The 5,962-nt window shown below is 38.3% G+C and overlaps 1 protein-coding gene across 1 annotated transcript in view; it reads left to right on the plus strand.

Moving 5' to 3' along the window:
- The first annotated feature begins 2,013 nt into the window (after positions 1 to 2,013).
- SLC23A2 (solute carrier family 23 member 2) overlaps positions 2,014 to 5,962 on the plus strand; it is a 97,237-nt gene continuing 93,288 nt past the window's right edge. The window contains exon 1 of the mRNA XM_006921620.3: positions 2,014 to 2,136. The gene's annotated coding sequence lies outside the window, so the exon portion shown is untranslated. The remainder of the gene's footprint in view (positions 2,137 to 5,962) is intronic.

Consider the following 5,962-nt stretch of genomic DNA (forward strand, 5'->3'; position numbering starts at 1 on the left):
GTGTGTCCGTGGGGGGGGGGGGGTGGGGTGGTGGTGGTGGCGGCGGCGGCGGCGGCGGCGGCGGCGATGGCGATGATGGTGCTGGGCTTTGACCTCAGCCCTGTCGCCTTGTGTGTGAAGAGCAGGTTTTCGTGTTTCTAGAGTGTGGTGGAACATATGAGGGGGAGGGGTGTTCCACTGGTGCTGTGACGGAAGTTCAAGGATGCTCACTGATAACTCAGGCTTTGTTGTTAATTCTTTCCTCAAAAATACATTTGCATTTTTCCAATATTAGAACTTCTGACCCAATTCTTTGTTTTAGTCTGCAATAGAAAGCCCTTCCTTCCAAACATTCATCTTACTAATCACCTTAAAAATATATTTTCCAGAAATAAATGTGCACCATCTATGACTTTCACTTGCCCTTTCAGAAGTTTTCTATGATTTGTAGCTAAAATGATATTTCGTTAATTTGCAGCTTTGCCCTCATGAAAACTTTTGTTAAAAAATTAATATATTTTTAGCTCTTTAAAGGATTTATAAAAGAAGCATATGCGCGTTGGAATATAAGTATAACTTGTCAGGATGTATAAAGCAAAATTTGAAAGTCACACCAGCTCTGTTATCCACTACACTTCAAGGCCATTTGATATTTATCCTTTTTAACCCTTTTCTTTGACCACAAATATGTACTATATAATTATACTTTTAATAAAAGTGGGATTATACTATGCATATTGTGCAACTTGTGTTTTTAAAAGAACAATGTATAGGATTAGAATTTAACCATAAATAAGCCGTTCTTTTAAAGCTTTTCTTTTACTTTTTTTCATGTTCTTTCCATTATTCCTCTTGACTAATCTTTACTGATGGATGTCACCTTAGGGCCTCCCTTATGACTTTGTAAATTTTTAATAAATACAGCTTAAAATAGATTGGTTATGAAGATTTTATCTTGAGAAATAAATTATCTTTTTTTTGCATTGCATGTAAAGATGTTTTAGAAAGAGAAAAACACAATTTCTTTATTCATATCCTATTATTTAAAATGAGTAATGATATTTTTTGTCCTAAATAGTTTCTTTATAATGGCAGGCCAGGCTCCTGACTGGTGTCTTGCTGGCTGTTCAGAGAGAGCTGCCAGAGTCAAGCTCTGGGTTTTTATTTTAATTATGAAATGTATTCATAGGTGCAAGAGTGTATAAAACACTCTTGTGTAATAAAGGTGCAAGGGTATAATAAACAATAAAATGAACGTGTGTACCTATTGATAACCTGGCTTAAATAGAATGTGACCCAGCTTTTTTGGAAGCACTCCTCAATATATTAATATACCCCCCCGCCCCAATTATTTAAGAGGCTTTAAAAGGTGATTTTTGAGTAATTTAATCTTTGCTTTCCCCTCAAGTAGAGTACCTTCAGTTTATTCTGGCAGCAGCACTGGAGGCAATGTAGAGTTACAATTAGAAGTGAGGGCTCTGCTGCTGTATTCCTAATGGTCTTTGTTACCTGTGCTGTCACATCTCTTAGAAGCTCCAGGACTTGACCAGGGGGCCTCACCGCTCTTGGGTTTTCTTACCTGTAAAGCATGAGCCCAGTGGTTCCCAAGGGTTGTGGCGAAGATGAAGTTATGCACATATGATGTGTATGTAGCCCAATGCCTGGCACACAGAACTAAAAAAGTCCTTAAATTTTTTTTTAAATCAAGGCCCTGTGCTAGGCAATGTGGAACTAAAAAATTGTCAAGGAATAAAACCCAACTGCATGTAAAATTACGTTTTCTAGATGTTCTCAAATACCATTTTCCAAAATATTTTGTGCAGAGGGTTGATTTTTAAGGGACCAAAGGCGCAGTCTGTGATCCTGCCCAGGAATGGGCTGGGACCTTGGAAATGTTCCTTAGGAGTGAAGTAATAGAGAAAGTTCTAGGATTGGGCACGGAGGAGCGTGATGTAGACACCATTCATGCGGCGTGCCTCCTGCTAGGTTATCTTTACTCTATTTTTACTTAACCATTTGTTTTTCTCTAGCTAGGTCTTGACTCGCTAACTGGGATTCCCTGTGTGGATTCAAGCTTGGACCTCGACAGCGTAAGGAAATGGAGCTCAGCGGTGTATAACAGAAAGCATATGGACAGGTCCACGTCCTGGCATTTAGGTGCGTATGAAACAGTATTTCTCGTTCTGCGTTTTCATGATAGAGTTGTGTTGACAGCTTGTAGTCTTGTAGTGTTAGAACTCATTTGTGCTTGACGTCACCCTTTGCACGAATCAGCAACAGTCTAAACTCAGTCCTGGGAATAATTGTTAGGTTAATGCTAATGAAAAGGTAATGAACTTCTTTAGGCCACATTCCACATAGATTAAACCAGAAAACAAACAGGCACAATCTTGCCACTTATCCTGATAACAAGGTAGGAGGTAAATATTCATTTTTCTTATCAGCAAACTTTTGAGTAGGTCCTGCTGTCGGTACTCTTGGTCAGGGTCACAGTTATGAGTCCTGTGTGTACAGAGATTTAAGATGTGTTCCCTCACTGTTTTTCAAACATTCTACAATTTAAGCAGCGACACTAAGTACATGTACGTTACTAAGGCACACATTCTTTTTTCTTTCTTCCTTTCCTCCTACTCTCTTCCTCATCCCAAAGCTTGATGGGCATTTTGCTTATTTTAATTTTTTTGCTATTATAAACAATAGTGCAGTGAAATTTCTTGTACATATCTTGGGGAGAATATCCATAGGTAAATTCCTGGCAACAAAATTGTTGAGCATAGTCATAAGGTTTTCCAGGTTTTAAATTTTGATAGATATTGGCAAATTGTCCTGCAGAGAAGCTGCAAGAATTTGCACTCTTACTGATAAACATTTTCTCAAACACTTTATCTTGTCAAAACTAAATTTATTCAATATAGTGGGTGTAACATGGTATTATGTCAGTGTTATTTTTAGTTGCTTTTAATTTACATACAATAAAATTCACCGTTTAGGATTACAGCTGTAAGTGCTTTTACAAATGCTTAGAGCGGATCATTCCTTTTAAAAAAATATTTCATTTTTTAATGAAGTATATGCTTGCTATTTAAAAAGATAAATAGAACTTGGGAAATTCCAAAAATTGGGAAGAAGAAAATGTTCTTGATCTCACCAACTAATGATATCACTGTGAACATTTTTGTGTAAGTCTTTCACTTTTTTGTTTTCTATGTGTAGCCTTTTTTTCCCCTTAGGTTAGCATCATCAAATTATATGCGTTGCATTCTTAAAAGTTATATTTATTAATGATGAGGGAGGTGAGGGGAAGACAATTTTATCTAGGAATAGCTGCAAAATGCATGGTCTCCCAACTCTCAGACTTTCAGTTACCACCTTTATATTTCAATTCACTTATATCTCTCTCCTCTATTCTTTCACAGAGCTTCTCTCTCACATCTCTGGTGGTCTTTAGTAGGCACTTGTCAAACATACATGGCATGACCAGCTCAAATTCAGCGGGTCCAGACCTCAGTCATTACTTGCCCATTTCCTTACTTATTTCTGAAGGGGACACTCTTGTTCTTTTTAAGAGCTAATCTTTGATACCAAGTCTCTAAGTATACTTTTTCGTTGACATTGCTGCTTCTGTCCATCTTTTTTTCTCGTTGTTGCTTTTATCGTCCCAGTTGCCAAGATCCGTATACTTGGATTAACACAGTAGTTTCTTGATCTTTCATCTTGAGATTGTCCAGCAGTAGAATCTTTCTGTTCTCTTCACCAGCTCAGAAACTCATGTTTCCTAAAGTTATGTCGCATTTGCATTGGACTTTTGAGAGTCCTTTGCCCCCTTTAGGGGTTTCTTCCTCCACCCTCCACAATATGCTCTGGGCTCCATGCTGGCCTCTGGACTTCATGGTGGCCTCCCATTCAAGACTCTCTGTCCTTCAAGGCTGACCCGAATGTCATTTCTGACCATTTCAAGCCTTGTTGAGTTCCTGTTTCTCTGAGCTCTCGTGCACAGTTCGATCATTAGCACGTGTCTAATCCCCCAGTTGTCCTGGCCTGTCCAGTTAGACGGTCAGTTGCTTCATGTCACTCCGTTTCCATCTTAATGTTCAGACTGTTGTGGCAGTGCATGAAACTGGCCGAATGATTGGTTTATTCCATTTTCTTTGACACATCAGTATAGATCCCCAAATGTTAATCTCTTACTAAACAGAAAAGAGAAAGCTTGCTAGTTAGCATCTTTTGTCTTTGTTAACAAGGATATACAGGCGATAGTTCACTGCCTGGGCATTCATACCTGAGAACAGCAGCTCTGTCCAGTACCTGGGACCTGCAGACCATGGTCCTGGTTGTGATACAGGCTCATTTTAGAAGTGATCCACATATGCAGAGGGACGCGGATATAAACTGGATCAAAAACTTTGAGTAGTGAGGAAAAATGTCTATTTTATTGGTGGCTGATTTCCGAAAGGCTCTCTGGTAATTCTTGTGTTTTCGGTTTATAGACTGTGCTGTTGACGTCAGCATCCCACTTTCTCATGACTAAAACATGTTATATAGAAATGCTGTGTTGTTTATAGTTGTCGTTTATAGCAACAAGAGAATTAAATATTTACAGGAACAATTGGGTAGTTTCAAAACCCTATGTAAACACTAATGATCAGAGCTTATAAAGAAGGTAAGGAAGAGTTGTGTAACAGTTACTGCGAAAGTGATTTTAAGCATATTAGAACAATTCCAGCCTTTTCAGTTGATTTTAAAATCAATGTGTCAGTGTTGAATTAAGACCAGATGTTTATAAATTGTCTGAGTTGTTCGCTGACTTTCTGTTTGGTATGGGAAAATCTCAGTAAATCTGTGCTATTTCTTCTAATGATAATTCTTTTTAAGTACAGGTATTACTTCGTTTTAGGTTTGCCATACAGGACCAGAACCTTCAAGTCAGTAGTGAGAAAGCCTGTCTGGTTTTGAGTAGTGTTTACTCTTGGATGGACCTTCTGTTTTCATTAGATTTCTTGCTGCTTCCGAGCTTCCGGCAAAGAGCCTCAGCTCCCCTCATGACTTTTCAGCTTGTGCTTGTTAGCACATGAATTTCTGCTTTGGCCTTTTTCACATCTGGCTCCCTCTCTCCTTCTCCCAGTGCTGTGACTGTGAGAAATTAGGTTATGGCACCTGCTCCCCTCCATCAGTGCAGGCTGCAGAGCTGATTGTGTAAGATAGTAATATAGGGTTTGTTCCGATGTTTGGACTAAGATATATGGCCTTGCCTGTGTTGTGTGTATGTGAGTTTGTGAAGTCAGAGTATCAGAACACATTCTTTGGGTGGAGTCTGGTTATGATTTACTTTTCTTTTTCCTCATATACACTGTTTTTAGACCAGTTCTGCCCAATACAGTTATATTAAAAAAAATCACATATAATTTTTTAATTGCTGTATTAATTAAAGGAAAAAATAAACAGGTAAAATTAATTTTTAGTAGTATATTTTATAATCTAATATATAAAAATATCACTTCAAGTAATCAACATAAAAATTATTAATGAGATATTTTACTTTTTTTCCCCCATGGTAAGTAACTCTTTGAAGTCTGGTGTGTACTTTATACTTACAGCACATCCCAGTTGGCTGTACCACATATCAGGTGCTCAGTAGTCACGTGGGGCAGTGGCACAGCTCAGGGCCTACATTGCTTTACTGCTGCTGAGTAGTATGTTCTCAGCTTGTAAGCTTCTAGATTTTGGGGTATTTCATAATGTAAACCACTTCCATTCACGAACTGCGTAATAAATGTATACTCACAGTCAAATGATGCTTCTGTCAGCTTCCCCTTTCTCATTTTTTTCCTGTCAAATCGAGAGGTTTCTTGTTGCCTGGAAATGCTTCTGAACCAGTTCAACAGGTAAATTGATTGGTAGGCAGTATTTCTAGATGTTACTTTCCTGGCTCAAGAAGAAAAAAATTTAACATTTTAAATGTGTGTGTGTGTGTGTGTGTGTGTGT

The sequence above is a fragment of the Pteropus alecto genome, unplaced genomic scaffold (genome assembly GCF_000325575.1).
Source record: "Pteropus alecto unplaced genomic scaffold, ASM32557v1 scaffold45, whole genome shotgun sequence".
NCBI classification, from domain to species: domain Eukaryota; kingdom Metazoa; phylum Chordata; class Mammalia; order Chiroptera; family Pteropodidae; genus Pteropus; species Pteropus alecto.